Genomic DNA, 17,207 nt, shown 5'->3' with positions numbered 1-17,207 from the left:
CGCGGTTACTCAGTATGTACCCCAGGCGTCTCTCTCAGTCTTGGGCGGAGAGTTTGGGGTAACAAAATCATTTACCGCTATCCATCTATTTAGTATTACTGCTGGAGAGGAAGGTCTCCCAGTATTACAGGAGTCACAAGTTAGTATAAGCTTGTGCACAGTTCAGAGTTAGTATCTAGTATGCAATAGGTTCAGGGTTAGTATATAGCATGTCGTCAGTTTAGTATATTGTATGCCATAGGTTCAGAGCATGTCCACAGTTTAGTATATAGTATGCAGTAGGTTCAGAACATGTCCACAGTTTAGTATATAGTATGCAGTAGGTTCAGAGTTAGTATAGCATGTCCACAGTTTAGTATATAGTATGCAGTAGGTTCAGAGTTAGTATAGCATGTCCACAGTTTAGTATATAGTATGCAGTAGGTTCAGAGCATGTCCACAGTTTAGTATATAGTATGCAGTAGGTTCAGAGTTAGTATAGCATGTCCACAGTTTAGTATATAGTATGCAGTAGGTTCAGAGCATGTCCACAGTTTAGTATATAGTATGCAGTAGGTTCAGAGTTGGTTTGGGAGTATCGTCTCACACCAGTCAGGAACCACCCCACTCAGAGTTCCAGGACATTAATCAGAGCAGGTAACAGGCATATACTTGCGGTTAGTTGGTCCTGGCTAGGAAGCCAGCAGTGGGGAAGCCAGTGGCAAGAAGGTAGACAGTCCTTCACGCTGTTGTTAGGGATCCAGGTCTGGATATGTGGACAGAGTCCTCAGATGCAGTGGAGCTAGCAGGGTGCGCACTCCATTAGTGGAACACCCTGCTTAGCACCTGTCTTCTATTTAAGGGCCGGACGGTAAGTGGGCGGAGTCACAGGAGGGCCCAGCAGCCACTGCGTTCCACGCTGGAGCGCAAGCCAGCGTAACAACACAGGCGGTCGCTGCGTTCCACGCTGGAACGCAAGCCAGCGTATCATCGCAGACGGCCGGTGCGTAACACGCTGGAGCGCAAGTCAGCGTATCGTCACAGGGAGCCGCTGTGATCCAGGCTGTACTGTTACAAGGGCATCATACACCCTTGAAAAAATATGATTGATGGCCTGCTGGTGACCCTCAAAAACATTAGGAGCAAGGGCCTGTTGGTGACCATCTAAAACATTAGGGCGAGGGCCTGCTGCTGATCTGACCATCTAAAACATTAGGAGTGAGTGTTTGTTGCTAAACTGACCCTCTAAAACATTAGGGGTGAGGGCCTGCTGCTGATCTGACCATCTAAAACATTAGGGGTGAGGGTTTGTTGCTGAGCTGACCCTCTAAAACATTAGGGGCGAGAGCCTGCTGGTGAGCTGACCCACAAAAACATTATATCCGAGGGCCTGCAGGTGAGCTGACCCTCTAAAAGATTGTAGGTGAGGGGCTGCTGCTGAGCTGACCCTCTAAAACATTACATGCCAGGGCCTGCAGGTGAGCTAACCCTCTAAAAGATTGTAGATGAGGGCCTGCTGGTGAGCTGACCTTCTAAAAGATTGTAGATGAGGGCCTGCTGGTGAGATGAGCCTGTAAAACATTATGGTTGAGGGCCTGCTGGTGAGCTGACCCTCAAAAACATTATATGCGAGGGGGCTGCTGGTGAGCTGACCCTCTAAAATATTGTTAATAAGGGCCTGCTGGTAAGCTGACCCTGTAAAACATTATGGTTGAGGGCCTGCTGGTGAGCTGACCATTAAAAACATTATATGCGGGGGCCTGCTTGTGAGATGACCCTCTAAAACATTGTAGGTGAGGGCCTGCTGGTGAGCTGACCCTGTAAAACATTATATGCGGGGGCCTGCTTGTGAGATGACCCTCTAAAACATTGTAGGTGAGGTCCTGCTGGTGAGCTGACCCTGTAAAACATTAAGGTTGAGGGCCTGCTGGTGAGCTGATCCTCTAAAACATTATATGCAAGGGGCTGCAGGTGAGCTGACCCTCAAAAACATTATATACGAGGGCCTGCAGGTGAACTGACTCTGTAAAACATTATGGTTGAGGGCCTGCTGGTGAGCTAACCCTCTAAAACATTACATGCGAGTGCCTGCAGGTGAGCTGACCCTCTAAAAGATTATAGGTGAGGGCCTGCTGGTGAGCTGACCCTGCAAAACATTATGGTTGAGGGCCTGCTGGTGAGCTGACCCTCAAAAACATTATATGTGAGGGCCTGCAGGTGAGCTGACCCTCTAAAACATTATATGCAAGGGCCTGAAGGTGTGCTGACCCTCTACAACATTAGGGACAAGGGCTGACTAATAAGCATGTTGATATGATGGAAGAGGAGGACGACGAGAAAAGAAAGATTGAACCATATAGCCTTTTTTGTGGTGGAAGGCGTGCTTTTGAATAGACACAGAAGTGGGATGGTGATGCTGATAATAGCGTTATCGCCGCTCACCATCTGTGTTGAGTCCTCAAAATTTGTTAAAACCTCACAGAGGTCAGACATCCATGCCCACTCCTCGCTTGTGAAGAGCGGAAGCTGACTGGAAAGGCGACGACCATGTTTCAGCTGGTATTCCACTACTGTCCTCTGCTGCTCACAAAGCCTGGCCAACATGTGGAACGTCGAGTTCCAGCGCGTGCTCCCATCACACAACAGTCGATTAGCTGCCAATTGTAAGCGCTGCTGCAGCGTTGACAGACCGGCGGAAGCTGTCGATGACTTGTGGAAATGGGCACACTTGAGGCGCACATTCACCAGTAGCTCAGGCAAATTGGGGTAGGTTTTGAGAAACCGCTGAACCACTAAGTTGAAGACGTGGGCTAGGGATGGGATGGGTGTGAGCTTGCCGAGCTCCAAAGCCGCCACCAAGTTACGGCCATTATCAGACAAAACCATGCCTAGTTCTAGGTTGAATGGCGAGAGCCACAGCTCAGTCTGGTCTCTTATCCCCTGCCACAGTTCTGCGGCAGTGTGCTGTTTGTCACTTAAGCAGATCGGCTTAAGCACGGCCTGTTGACGCTTCCCCACTGCAGTGCTACACTGCTTCAAGCTACCAACTGATGGTTGACTGGTGCAAGAGGATAATTCTGAGGTGGAAGTGGAGGAGGAGGCGGATGAGGAGAAGTGGGGATTGGAACATAGGTGGTGGCGGAAACCCTGATGGAATTAGGGCCCGCAATCCTTGGCGTTGGTAGTACCTGTGCAATCCCAGGGTACGACTCGCTCCCGGCCTCCACAACGTTCACCCATTATGCCGTCAGGGAAATGTAGCGTCCCTGGCCAAAAGCACTTGTCCATGTGTCAGTGGTTAAGTGGAACTTCCCAGTAACTGCGTTGGTCAGGGCACAGGTGATGTTACGGGACACATGCTGGTGTAAGGTGGGCACACCATGAAAAATAGTGGCGGCTGGGAACTGCGTAACGAGGGATGGCTGCCGCCATAAAGCTGCGGAAAGCCTCAGTGTCCACAAGCCTAAATGGCAACATTTCCAGGGCCAGTAATTTGGAAAGCTGCGGATTTACACTGCGTGCAGAATTATTAGGCAAATGAGTATTTTGACCACATCATCCTCTTTATGCATGTTGTCTTACTCCAAGCTGTATAGGCTCGAAAGCCTACTACCAATTAAGCATATTAGGTGATGTGCATCTCTGTAATGAGAAGGGGTGTGGTCTAATGACATCAACACCCTATATCAGGTGTGCATAATTATTAGGCAACTTCCTTTCCTTTGGCAAAATGGGTCAAAAGAAGGACTTGACAGGCTCAGAAAAGTCAAAAATAGTGAGAGGGATGCAGCACTCTTAAAATTGCAAAGCTTCTGAAGCGTGATCATCGAACAATCAAGCGTTTCATTCAAAATAGTCAACAGCGTTGCAAGAAGCGTGTGGAAAAACCAAGGCGCAAAATAACTGCCCATGAACTGAGAAAAGTCAAGCGTGCAGCTGCCAAGATGCCACTTGCCACCAGTTTGGCCATATTTCAGAGCTGCAACATCACTGGAGTGCCCAAAAGCACAAGGTGTGCAATACTCAGAGACATGGCCAAGGTAAGAAAGGCTGAAAGACGACCACCACTGAACAAGACACACAAGCTGAAACGTCAAGACTGGGCCAAGAAATATCTCAAGACTGATTTTTCTAAGGTTTTATGGACTGATGAAATGAGAGTGAGTCTTGATGGGCCAGATGGATGGGCCCGTGGCTGGATTGGTAAAGGGCAGAGAGCTCCAGTCCGACTCAGACGCCAGCAAGGTGGAGGTGGAGTACTGGTTTGGGCTGGTATCATCAAAGATGAGCTTGTGGGGCCTTTTCGGGTTGAGGATGGAGTCAAGCTCAACTCCCAGTCCTACTGCCAGTTTCTGGAAGACACCTTCTTCAAGCAGTGGTACAGGAAGAAGTCTGCATCCTTCAAGAAAAACATGATTTTCATGCAGGACAATGCTCCATCACATGCGTCCAAGTACTCCACAGCGTGGCTGGCAAGAAAGGGTATAAAAGAAGAAAATCTAATGAAATGGCCTCCTTGTTCACCTGATCTGAACCCCATTGAGAACCTGTGGTCCATCATCAAATGTGAGATTTACAAGGTGGGAAAACAGTACACCTCTCTGAACAGTGTCTGGGAGGCTGTGGTTGCTGCTGCACGCAATGTTGATGGTGAACAGATCAAAACACTGACAGAATCCATGGATGGCAGGCTTTTGAGTGTCCTTGCAAAGAAAGGTGGCTATATTGGTCACTGATTTGTTTTTGTTTTGTTTTTGAATGTCAGAAATGATAATTTGTGAATGTTGAGATGTTATATTGGTTTCACTGGTAAAAATAAATAATTGAAATGGGTATATATTTGTTTTTTGTTAAGTTGCCTAATAATTATGCACAGTAATAGTCACCTGCACACACAGATATACCCCTAAAATAGCTAAAACTAAAAACAAACTAAAAACTACTTCCAAAAATATTCAGCTTTGATATTAATGAGTTTTTTGGGTTCATTGAGAACATGGTTGTTGTTCAATAATAAAATTAATACTCAAAAATACAACTTGCCTAATAATTCTGCACTCCCTGTAGTGCTATGGCCTGTGGGTGAGTGACTGGGTATTTGCGCTTGCGTTCAAATGCCTGGGGATGATGACATTTGGACGCTGCGCTGGGACAGGGAAGTGGATGTGGTCGCTGATGGTGCTTGCGAAGGTCCCGGTGCAGGGCAGGAGGCATTCGGGCCTGCGCCTTCTACAAGGGATTGGTCAGCATGTAACACAGGGGAAGAGGAGGTAGTGGTGTGATCCGCAGACACAGATTGTGGATCCAGGCGTTTCGGCCCACCTATTACAGTTCTTTGATGCCATGTGGCGGATCAGGCTGGTGGTGGTGAGGTTGCTATTGTTCACGCCCCTGCTCATTTTTGTATGGCACAGGTTGCAAATTACGATTCTTTTGTTGTCAACACTTTCCTCAAAAAAGAGCCAGACTACAGAACACCTACCCCTTTGCAAGGGAGATTTACGCAAGGGTGTGCTCCTGGGAACAGTTGCGGGCCTGTTTGGTGTGGCCCACCTTCACCTTTTGCCACCCTACTGCCTCTTCCAGCTTGTTGCAGTGTTGCTGATCCTTCCCCCTCTGTACTGCTGTCCTTGCTCGGCTTGCCACCTACCCAGGTTGGGTCAGTGGCTTCATCGTCCACCACCTCCTCTTCCACTTCCTCACTCTGCTCATCCTCCTGACTTGTTGACCTAACAACAACCTCAGTTATTGACAACTGTGTCTCACCCTCATCATCAACCTCTTGAGACACTAATTGCCATTGACTTATTGGCAACTGTGTCTCATCATCAGCATCCACCTCGTGAAACACTAATTGCCATTCCCCACTGTCATCTTCTTGTGACTGTGGATGCTCAAGAGTTTGGGAATCAGGGCACAAGATGTCGAGAGGCCCAAATGAAAGAATGGCGCTGAAAAGAGCTCCTCGTAATTTCCGAGTGTGGGACCGCTTGTTTGGCAAGACTCTCCATGGTGGGAGGATCAGGGTGAGGATTGTGTTGACCAGACTCTTGACTACTGAGACTGGACTTGGTGGAAGACAGGGTGGTGATTAAAGGACTGGAAGCATTATCTGCTGCAATCCAACCGACCACCTGGTCGCACAGTTCTGACTTCGAGAGCGTTGTCCTGCGCCGCCCTGCAAACTGGGACATGAAGCTAGGTATCGTGGATGATTGTTTTTATTGTGCTCTGGCAGCAGGCACATTTTCAACGCGCCCAGGGCCACAGCCTCTGCGTGTACCATCAGCATCATGGCCACATCCCTGTCCCTTACTGCTCTCCTTCTTCATATTAAATGTTATATAGGTATTTGGGATGTGGAAACGTCACACAGGAGATATACCGCAGATAATGTCGCTGATGTCAGCAGCGGCTAATAAAAAATTACAGGGAATATCACAGGTATTTTGGATGTGGAAATGTTTCACAGAAGATGTACCCCAGGTAATGTCACTGTCCGCAGCGGACACCATCTATGGAAAAAGTACACTGGATGTCACTGATATTTTTTGGATGTGCACATGTTACACGAGAGATGTAGCGCTGATAATGTCACTGTCTGCAGTGGCCTAACTATTGCTGATGTCAGAAGCGGCTAATACAAAATGACAGGGAATGTCACAGGTATTTTGGATGTGGAAACATTACACAGGAGAAATACCGCAGATAATGTCGCTGATGTCACCAGCGGCTAATATAAAATTACAGGGAATGTCACAGGTATTTGAGATGTGGAAACGTTACACAGGAGATGTACCCCAGGTAATGTCACTGTCCGCAGCGGACACCATCTATGGAAAAAGTACACTGGATGTCACTGATATTTTTTGGATGTGCACACGTTACACTGGAGATGTAACGCAGCTAATGTTACTGTCCACAGCGGACACCGTCTACAGAAAAGGTACAATGGATGTCACAGATATTTTTGGGATGAGCACACGTTACACAGGAGATGTAGAGCAGATAATGTCGCTGTCTGCAGCAGCATAACTATTGCTGATGTCAGCAGCAGCTAATATAAAATTACATGGAATGTCACAGGTATTTTGGATGTGGAAACGTTACACAGGAGAGGTACCCCAGGTAATGTCACTGTCCGCAGCGGACACCGTCTACGGAAAAAGTACACTGGATGTCTGGATGTCACTGCACACATTACACAGGAGATGTAGCGCAGATAATGTCGCTGTCTGCAGTGGCCTAACTATTGCAAGCTATGTAGCGCAGGATGCTCTAAAAATAGATATTGCTGCCACACACAACAGTCCTTAAAAGGACTTTTGGGTCTGTAAAAGTTTAGCATATTAGCGCAGGTTGCGCTAAAAATATATATTGCTGCTGCCACACACAACAATAGTCCTTAAAAGGACTTTTGGGTCTCTGACAAGTTTTTAAACTTACAAAAATAAATTTCACTTCCTACACTATCTTTCCCTTCCTTAGTACAGCTCTCCGTGACTAACACTGAGCCGAACACGTGTCATCGGGTGCTATATAACACCCGATGACGCGTTCTGGCCAGCAAATCACTGTAATGCCAGTAACCAACAGGGCTACGGCATTACAGTGAAGGGCAGTACTTAACTGCACATTTATTGGCTGCGTAGCATCCAACAAACGTCCGGGGAGGAGACTCGAGCATTGCGCTCGAGCACATGCGGTACTCGGCCAAATACCGCCATGTGCCGAGCATCGAGATGCTTGAGCCGAACTGGTGTTCGGCCGAGCATGCTCGATCAACACTAATACTTATCCATAGCAAAATTTGGTGATGTGTTACAACAATTCTGAGTTCGGATTTGTAATCCGCACACTCAATTTAGTATAGGACAAATGTTTTTTGCCCAGTAGCAGACGAAAAGTTTTTTTTAGTTGCGTGAAGTAATGGTAAAAGCTTCATTTAAAACAGGAAGGTAGAAAAATATTTTCCATTAAATCCTGCAGTGTTATTACAGTCTATGCCTCATTAGCCCATTGTTTTCTTCATAGAAGGTTGTCTCATTCATCTTCTAAAATACAGTAAAGTACTGTAGGCCCCTGATCTATTCCCCTTTGTAAAAGAAACCCTAACGCTGCAAAGTAGATTTTTCAAACACAAGAAAGGAGCTACTTTCATGTTACATGTGCACAATTTTCCATTTAAATGCAGATTGTAACTTTCTGCTAAATAAGAGCAGGGAATTTTTCTATTAAAATGCTAATCGGACTGTTAACTTTAACTTGGGAAGTGTTTCGGAGAAAAACACAGATAGGATGGTTTACATACAGTACCTCCAGGTTATTCTTTTGAAAGACAACGCTTAACCTATGTGGCTTCGTCAATAAAAACAGGGTTTTCTCATTAGAGGGGTAAAGCTATAGAATTATATCAACTGCTTTCCATTTGTTTACTTCAACATTTCCCAAGGTCATATTTTTCTTTATTCTGCGGTTTTCAGGAACAATCTCATACGTCTGTATACAGTATATAAATTCACGGTTACTTTTTAAATCTATTGGTTTGTGAATATCTTTTACGCTCAGTAGGCAAACTTGGATGCATAAAAATTGGTTGAAATGTCATTCTACCTCTCATTTTGTCTCCAGAGATTCCATAAAGGGGGCAGAGGGTAATGAAGGAAACAATCAAATTTGTGGGGTTTTTATCTGTAGGAATGGTGTAGGATTTTTATCAAAGATGGATGGGAGAAGTAGAGGTATTTGCCTTCTTCTCTGTTGGTGTTTTAGGCTGAACTTAGATTAGGTTACAAGATGGATAACCAGGAAAACTACTTCATGTTTGAAGAATGAGCTTCGTTGGCAACAGTCCCACCATATTCTTTTTTCATGTGAGTCAGTTGTTTGTAAATTCTTATGCTATTAAGAAAATTGACTATGAAAGAAGCATTTTTATTCTCTGGCCCATTAGGCTACCTTCACATTTATCAGTTGTGCCTGGCCAGTTGTTTTATGCTACAGCCGGACACAACTGCTATACGTGCACTGCACTTCAGTGCACAGTTCTGCCGTCTGTAGACTCATAGCTCCGGGCAGAAAACTAAGCATGTAGAGCATTTTTGTCTGGCAACATTTGTCAATCAGCATCACAACTGATGTGCCGGATGTATGTGCACAACTCCATAGAAAACAATGGTATCAGTTATGGCTCAGTTCCCCTCAGGCTTTTTCTGCTTCACGCCAGAGGGGAAGTGAGCCAGACATAAAGGAGAACTGAGAAAGGTAAATAATGTAAATTGTAGTGAAGGCCATCTTCTTACTGGTAGAAGGGGTTTAGAGTTACCTTCGCCCTTCAGGTCCTAAGGTAAGCTGTGTGAAGGCCACACCAGGGCCTTTTCAAACAGCTAATCGGTGACAGTCCCAGTTTTAGACCCCCACCGATCAGATGCTGATGATCTATACAGAGAATTGGTCATCAGTTACAAAAATGTTAAATTTGAGATGGAAGCCGATAATGGTGCATAATCACTTATACGTATACAGAAAGTGAAAAAGGATCAATATCTGCTTTAAAGGGAACACTTTTTTAACGTTTGATTATAAATAGAAATTAAAAAAAAAAGCTTACTCAAGTTGACCATGGTGTTATAGTTGCAAGAAAAAGTATGTGAACCCTTTGGAATTATATGGATTTCTGCACAAATTGGTCATAAAATGTGATCTGGTCTTCATCTAAGTCACAACAATAGACAATCACAGTCTGTTTAAACTAATAACACACAAAGAATTCAATGTTGCCATGTTTTTATTGAACACACCATGTAAACATTCACAGTACAGGTGGAAAAAGTATGTTAACCCCTAGACTAATGACATCTCCAAGAGCTAATTGGAGTGAGGTGTCAGCCAACTGGAGTCCAATCAATGAGATGAGATTGGAGGTGTTAGTTACAGCTGCCCTGCCCTATAAAAACACACACACCAGTTCTGGGTTTGCTTTTCACAAGAAGCATTGCCTGATGTGAATGATGCCTCGCACAAAAGAGCTCTCAGAAGACCTACGATTAAGAATTGTTGACTTGCATAAAGCTGGAAAGGGTTATAAAAGTATCTCCAAAAGCCTTGCTGTTCATCAGTCCATGGTAAGACAAATTGTCTATAAATGGAGAAAGTTCAGCACTGCTGCTACTCTCCCTAGGAGTGGCCGTCCTGTAAAGATGACTGCAAGAGCACAGCGCAGAATGCTCAATGAGGTGAAGAAGAATCCTAGAGTGTCAGTTAAAGACTTACAAAAGTCTCTGGCATATGCTAACATCCCTGTTAGTGAATCTACGATACGTAAAACACTAAACAAGAATGGATTTCATGGGAAGATACCACAGAGGAAGCCACTGCTGTCCAAAAAAAACATTGCTGCACATTTACAGTTTGCACAAGAGCACCTGGATGTTCCACAGCAGTACTGGCAAAATATTCTGTGGACAGATGAAACCAAAGTTGAGTTGTTTGGAAGAAACACACAACACTATGTGTGGAGAAAAAGAGGCACAGCACACCAACATCAAAACCTCATCCCAACTGTGAAGTATGGTGGTGGGGGCATCATGGTTTGGGGCTGCTTTGCTGTGTCAGGGCCTGGACGGATTGCTATCATCGAAGAAAAAATTAATTCCCAAGTTTATCAAGACATTTTGCAGGAGAACCTAAGGCCATCTGTCCACCAGCTGAAGCTCAACAGAAGATGGGTGTTGCAACAGGACAACGACCCAAAGCATAGAAGTAAATCAACAACAGAATGACTTAAAGGGAACCTGTCACCGGGATTTTGGGTATAGAGCTGAGGACAGCTAGATCGCCGCTAGCACATCCGCAATACCCAGTCCCCTAGCTCTGTGTGCTTTTATTGTGTATAAAAACCGATTTGATACATATGCAAATTAACCTGAGATGAGTCAGAGCTTGAAAATATGACTCTTCTCTGGTCACACAAGTAAGATATGACTCTTTTATGTTAATTTGAATATGTATCTAATAGTTTTTTTTACACAATAAAAGCACACAGCGCTATGGGGACTGGGTATTGCGGATGTGCTAGCGGCCATCTAGCAGTCCATGTCCTCAGCTCTATACACAAAATCCTGGTGACAGGTTCCCTTTAAGCAGAAGAAAATACGCCTTCTGGAGTGGCCCAGTCAGAGTCCTGACCTCAACCCGATTTGAGATGCTGTGGCATGACCTCAAGAAAGCGATTCACACCAGACATCCCAAGAATATTGCTGAACTGAAACAGTTCTGTAAAGAGAAATGGTCAAGAATTACTCCTGACCGTTGTGCACGTCTGATCTGCAACTACAGGAAACGTTTGGTTGAAGTTATTCCTGCCAAAGGAGGTTCAACCAGTTATTAAATCCAAGGGTTCACATACTTTTTCCACCTGCACTGTGAATGTTTACATGGTGTGTTCAATAAAAACATGGTAACATTTAATTCTTTGTGTGTTATTAGTTTAAGCAGACTGTGATTGTCTATTGTTGTGATTTAGATGAAGATCAGATCACATTTTATGACCAATTTGTGCAGAAATCCATATCATTCTAAAGGATTCACATACTTTTTCTTGCAACTGTATGTATATAAATGTGTGATATATCTCTACTCCACTATTTATAGTAGAATTGTACTCATATGTGTTTAAGTCCCCCACAAACACTGGAGTCCAGATGCCACTGCAACTTCTACACCACATTTTTACTGTTTACATTCATTCTATTTGCACTATAACATTATTATTATTATTATTATTATTATTATTATTATTAATAATAATAATAAATATTATAATTTATATATATTGCACACAGGCCATGCACCACAATGCCCCATTACAGCTAGTCATAGTATACGCTTAACAGTGTCAGACATAGATCTTCTCTTCCCAGCCTTGGCCAGACAGCAGGCACCTATAAAAATGCATTATCAGAACTACATTACCGACTACCCCACTACAGGTCATGTCCTATAGTTTGTAGTGTTGATCGAGCACCGTAGTGCTCAGGTGCTCAGGCCGAACCATCGCGATATTCGGGTGCTCAACAGAGTATAATGGAAGTCAATGGGAGAATCCGAGCCTGGTTCATAAGAAAATGTCAGAAATTGTTGGTATCACCATCGAAATGGTCCTGTAACAGCATGGGGAGGATGTATGGATGCATCTTGGACTCGCTGGTTGCTGCTGGGAACTATGTTGTCCGAATAGTACGCCACTTTTACATAATGACAATACGACAAACAAAACCAAGGGAAAAAAATTGACTTTAGAGGAAAAATTGATAGAAAACATTCTTTCCTGAATATTTACTTGTATATAAAGTGCAAGTGCTGCCAAAAATTAAAAGGAAGAAGCACTCCGATACACCCTTAGTTACACATAAAGAAGGGCATCATACACACCCTTAAAAAATTAAGGGCCTGCTGATCTGACCATCTATAACATTATGGGCGGTGGCCTGCTGCCGCTTTGGTGACTCTAGTTAACCTGGGGTCAATGGCACGTCCCCGTGACAGCGACGATCCATTTGGATATCTGGCCTATCAACTTTTGATGTAATTGTCAGCTCAAAACCATTGTAAACTGCGGGTAACGGGGAATCAGTGTTTGATTCCGGAGAGGGAGCCTGAGAAACGGCTACCACATCCAAGGAAGGCAAGCGGGTGGCGCGCAAATCACACACTCCCGACTCGTGGAAGTAGTGATGATAAATAACAATAGAGGACTCTTAAGATGCCCTGTTATTGGAATGAGTAATAAAAAATTACAGGGATTATCCCTGCGGTATTTTGTATTAGGAAACGTTATACAGGAGAGGTCCTGCTGCCGCTTTGTTGACTCTAGATAACTTCTGCCTGATCGCACGTCCCCGTGAGATCCATTTGGATATCTTCCCTATCAACTTTCGATGTAACAGTCAGCTCAAAACCATTGTAACTAAGAATCAGTGTTTGATTCCGGAGAGGGAGCCTTAGAAACGGCTACGGCTACCACATCCAAGTAAGGAAGCATGCGCGCAAATTACCTATTAGGTATAATTAGCTGAGGGCCTGCAGGTGAGCTGACCCTTTAAAAGATTTGATTTGCGGGCCTGCTGGTGAGCTGCGGTGGAACCGACAAACCCAACTTGATTTTGATGGCTGCATTAAACTGCAGGTGACCGTCATACAACTCTACAGATTTGTTTCCATCTGCATCTTTCTCAACAATCTGTGGCGTAAGTCTTTTATCCAGACTCAGTCATTGTGCCAATATGTGGCCTCCTCATGCTGCCATCTCCACACCATGTCACCATGCTACTCATTTTTATCACCATGCTGCTGCTGATGCTGCTTAAAAGGCCTTAAACTGATCACCAGGCCCACAATTTAATTAAGGTTTTGGAATCGATAAACCTAACTTGCTTTTGTGGGCTGCATCAGTGGCGTAGCTAGAAATGACTGGGCCCCACATCAAATTTTTGAATAGGGGCTCCATCCCACAGTTATTTATTAGCGTTTCCTTCCTTTAATTGCCGCCCCCATTCCTGTGGCTAGTAAAGATCGCTCTCTCAGACCAGGGCCAGAAGCTGTTCCATCCGTTTATACACTGTCTATACTGTCACTGTATATAATGTCATTGTGTAATACTGTTGAGGGGGCCCTGACCAAATCCTTTAGTCCTCCTCCTCCTGGATGGGCCCCTTCTGGGTCAGGGCCCCAAAGCTGCAGCTTCCCCTGCTTCCCCTATAGCTACACCCCTGCTCTGCATTAATCTGCAGGTGACCGTCATAAATCTCCACAGATTTGTTTCCATCTGCATCTTTCTAAACAATCTGTGGCCTGAGTCTTTTAGGGTCCATTCACACGTCCATAAGTGTTTTGCGGATCCGCAAATTGCGGATCCGCAAAACACGGACACTGGCAATGTGTATTCCGCAATTTGCGGACCGCACATTGCCGGCACTATAATAGAAAATGCCTAATCTTGTCCGCAATTGCGGACAGGACTAGGACATGTTCTATTTTTTGGCGGAAACGGAAGCACGGATGCGGAAGTGCGGATCCGCAAATGCGGATCTTCAAATGCGGATGCGGGCCACACATTCCGGCCCCATTGAAAATGAATGGGTCTGCACCCATTCGGCAAAATTGCGGAACGGATGCGGACGTGTGAATGGACCCTTATCTAGACTCATTGTGCCACTATGTGGCCTCCTCATGCTGCCATCTCCACAGTATCAGGGACAAGAGAGAAAAAAGAGGGGGTTAGTCACCTGGCTCTCAAAATGAAGGTCAGGATACCTAACTCGCAGGGCGCCAAAGGTGTGGATCTGACACGGAAGGAAGATAGTTTCTTTCTATATAAATATAAAGTTACAATATTCCTATTTTTAATTAGTGGAAGTAAGGAGAATAAATATATATATATATATATATATATATATATATATACATATATACATACAAGAAGGCTGCCAGTGGGATAAACCTAGCTAGGAATTGTACCTAGGCTAGAGTAAACGATTAGAAAGAAAGAAAAAGGGGGTTTTATCTCACAGGGAGGCGCCACTCTTTCCTTAATTGATTGTAAAATTAAAATTAAATTACAGATTAATTATAATATTTAAAATATCTTAAAATATTTTACCAGAGTCACTGTGTCTGACAAGCTGGAAATTAATTGTTCAGTGGATTTAAAACCATATAAAACCACAATAAATTAATTGATCAGTGGATTTTATACTAGAGTCATACAAAACCACATCTGTAAAGTGAAACTCGGTTCGTACTTACTTCACCCAGGAGGAGAGATGGGGGATAAACTCAAAACACCCCCAAACCCTTCTTCCTGCGCCTGGTTCGCTTCTAGAATGTCAGGAAATAACGGCAGTCCTGTGGCTGGAGCTTCTTGTCAATTCCTTTATTTGGAAAATCAGGGTGGGGTGAGGAGGAGGCCCAACGCGTTTCGGGGATATATAGATCCCCTTCATCAGGAGCATCGTGTTTAATCGAGCATTAAATATTATAATTAATCTGTAATTTAATTTTAATTTTACAATCAATTAAGGAAAGAGTGGCGCCTCCCTGTGAGATAAAACCCCCTTTTTCTTTTTTTCTAATCTCCACAGTATGTCACCTTGCCACTCATTTTTATCACCATGCTGCTGCTGATGCCGCTTAAAAGACCTTAAACTGATCACCAGGCCCACAATCTTATTAAGGTTTTATGCACAAAACCAAAGTAAAAAATCGATTTTATAGATAAAATTGCTTGAAAACATTCTTTCATGTATATTTACTTGTATATAAAGTGCAAGTGCTGCCAAAAATTACAAGGAAGAAGCACTCTGATACAACCTGTATATCACATAAAGGAGGGCCTCATTAACATTGCGGGCCTGAAGGTGAGCTGACTCTGTAAAATATTTGAGTTGCGGGGCTGCAGGTGAGCTGACCCTGTAAAAGATTTGATTTGCGGGCCTGTAGGTGAGCTGACCCTGAAAAAGATTTGAGTTGCGTGGCTAAAGGTGAGCTGACCCTGTAAAAGATTTTAGGTTTGGGCCTGCAGGTAAGCTGACCCTGTAAAAGATTTGAGTTGCGGGCCTGCAGGTGAGCTGACCCTGTAAATGATTTGAGTTGCGGGCCTGCAGGTGAGCTGACCCTGTAAAAGGATTTTAGGTTTGGGCCTGCAGGTGAGCTGACCCTGTAAAAGATTTGAGTTGCGGGCCTGCAGGTGAGCGGACCCTCTAAAAAATTATATATGAGGGCCTGCTGGTGAGCGGACCATCTAAAAAATTATATGTGAGGGCCTGCTGGTGAGCGGACCCTGTAAAAAATTATATGTGAGGGCCTGCTGGTGAGCGGACCCTCTAAAAAAATTATATGTGAGAGCCTGCTGGTAAGCGGACCCTCTAAAAACATTATATTCGAAGTCCATATATGCGAGGGCTTTATATGTGATGAATAAGCAATGCATTTTGATATGACGGAAGAGGAGGAGGAGGATGAGAAAAGGAAGATTTAACCATATACCCTTGTTTGTCGTGGAAGGGGTGAATGGGAATACAGTCCATTAACTACATTAAAAACAACACATGTAAAGTGCCTTTATGTTCATCAGCATTCCTCTGGTGGAGTCGAGAAGTCATGGTCAATCCAGGCCTTATTCATTTTTATATGAGTCAACCGGTCAGCGGATACGCTTATCTGTTATAATGCCACCAGCAGCACTAAATACACACTCAGACAAAACGCTGGCGGCATGGCAGGCCAGCACCTCCAAAGCGTAGAGTTCGTGCCACATGTCCAGCTTGGACACCCAGTAGTTGTAAGGCACTGAGGGATCATTGAGAATGCTGACACAGTCTGCTATGTACTCCTTCACCATCTTCCAAAAATTTTCTCTCCTTGTGGCAGTAGGCCGCACATCAGGGTGATGGTGCTGGCGGGGTGTCATGAAACTGTCCCAGGCTTTGGAGAGTGTTGCCCTGCCTCTGTTTGAACTGCTGTGTGTTCCCCCTGTCTCCACTCCTCGGTTGGCGTTGTCAGATGGAAAAATTTTTAGCAATTTTTCAACAATGATCTTCTGATATTGCACCATTGTGCTCGTCCTCTCCACCAAAGGAATGAGAGATGAGAAGTTCTCTTTGTAGCGGGGGTCAAGAAGGGTGAACAACCAGTAATCCGAGTTGTTTAAAATGTGTATATTGGTAGCAACTGTGCCATCCCAGGGTACAAGTCGCTCCCAGCCTCCACAACATTCATCCAGTGTGCAGTCAGGGAAATGTAGCGTCCCTGGCCGAAACACTTGTCCATGTGTCCATAGTTAAGTGGACCTTCTTAGTAACTGCGTTGGTCAGGGCACGTGTGATGTAAAGGGACACATGTTGGTGTAAGGCGGACACGGCACACTTTGAAAAATAATGGCGGCTGGGGACTGCGTAACAAGGGATGGCCGCCGACATCAGGCTGCAGAAGGCCTTAGTGTCCACAAAACTAAATGGCAACATTTCCAAGGCCAGTAATTTGGAAAGCTGCGCATTTAGTGCTATGGCCTGTGGGTGGGTGGCTGGGTATTTGCGCTTGCATTCAAATGCCTGGGGTAATGACATTTGGATGCTGCGCTGGAACAGGGAAGTGGATTTGGTCGCTGATGGTGCTTGCAAAGGTCCAGGTGTAGGGTGGGAGGCATCCGAGCCTGCATCTTGGACAGGGGA

The 17,207-nt window shown here is 44.7% G+C and overlaps 1 protein-coding gene across 1 annotated transcript in view; it reads right to left on the bottom strand.

Moving 5' to 3' along the window:
- The window catches only part of IL1RAPL2 (interleukin 1 receptor accessory protein like 2), a 905,895-nt gene that overhangs the window by 603,841 nt on the left and 284,847 nt on the right, over nucleotides 1–17,207 (bottom strand). The gene's annotated exons all lie outside the window — the stretch shown is intronic.

The sequence above is a fragment of the Bufo bufo genome, chromosome 8 (assembly GCF_905171765.1).
Source record: "Bufo bufo chromosome 8, aBufBuf1.1, whole genome shotgun sequence".
In the NCBI taxonomy this organism is placed as follows: Eukaryota; Metazoa; Chordata; class Amphibia; order Anura; family Bufonidae; genus Bufo; species Bufo bufo.
The sequence above is the reverse complement of the archived record's forward strand: the minus strand, read 5'-3'. Positions and strand labels throughout refer to the sequence as shown.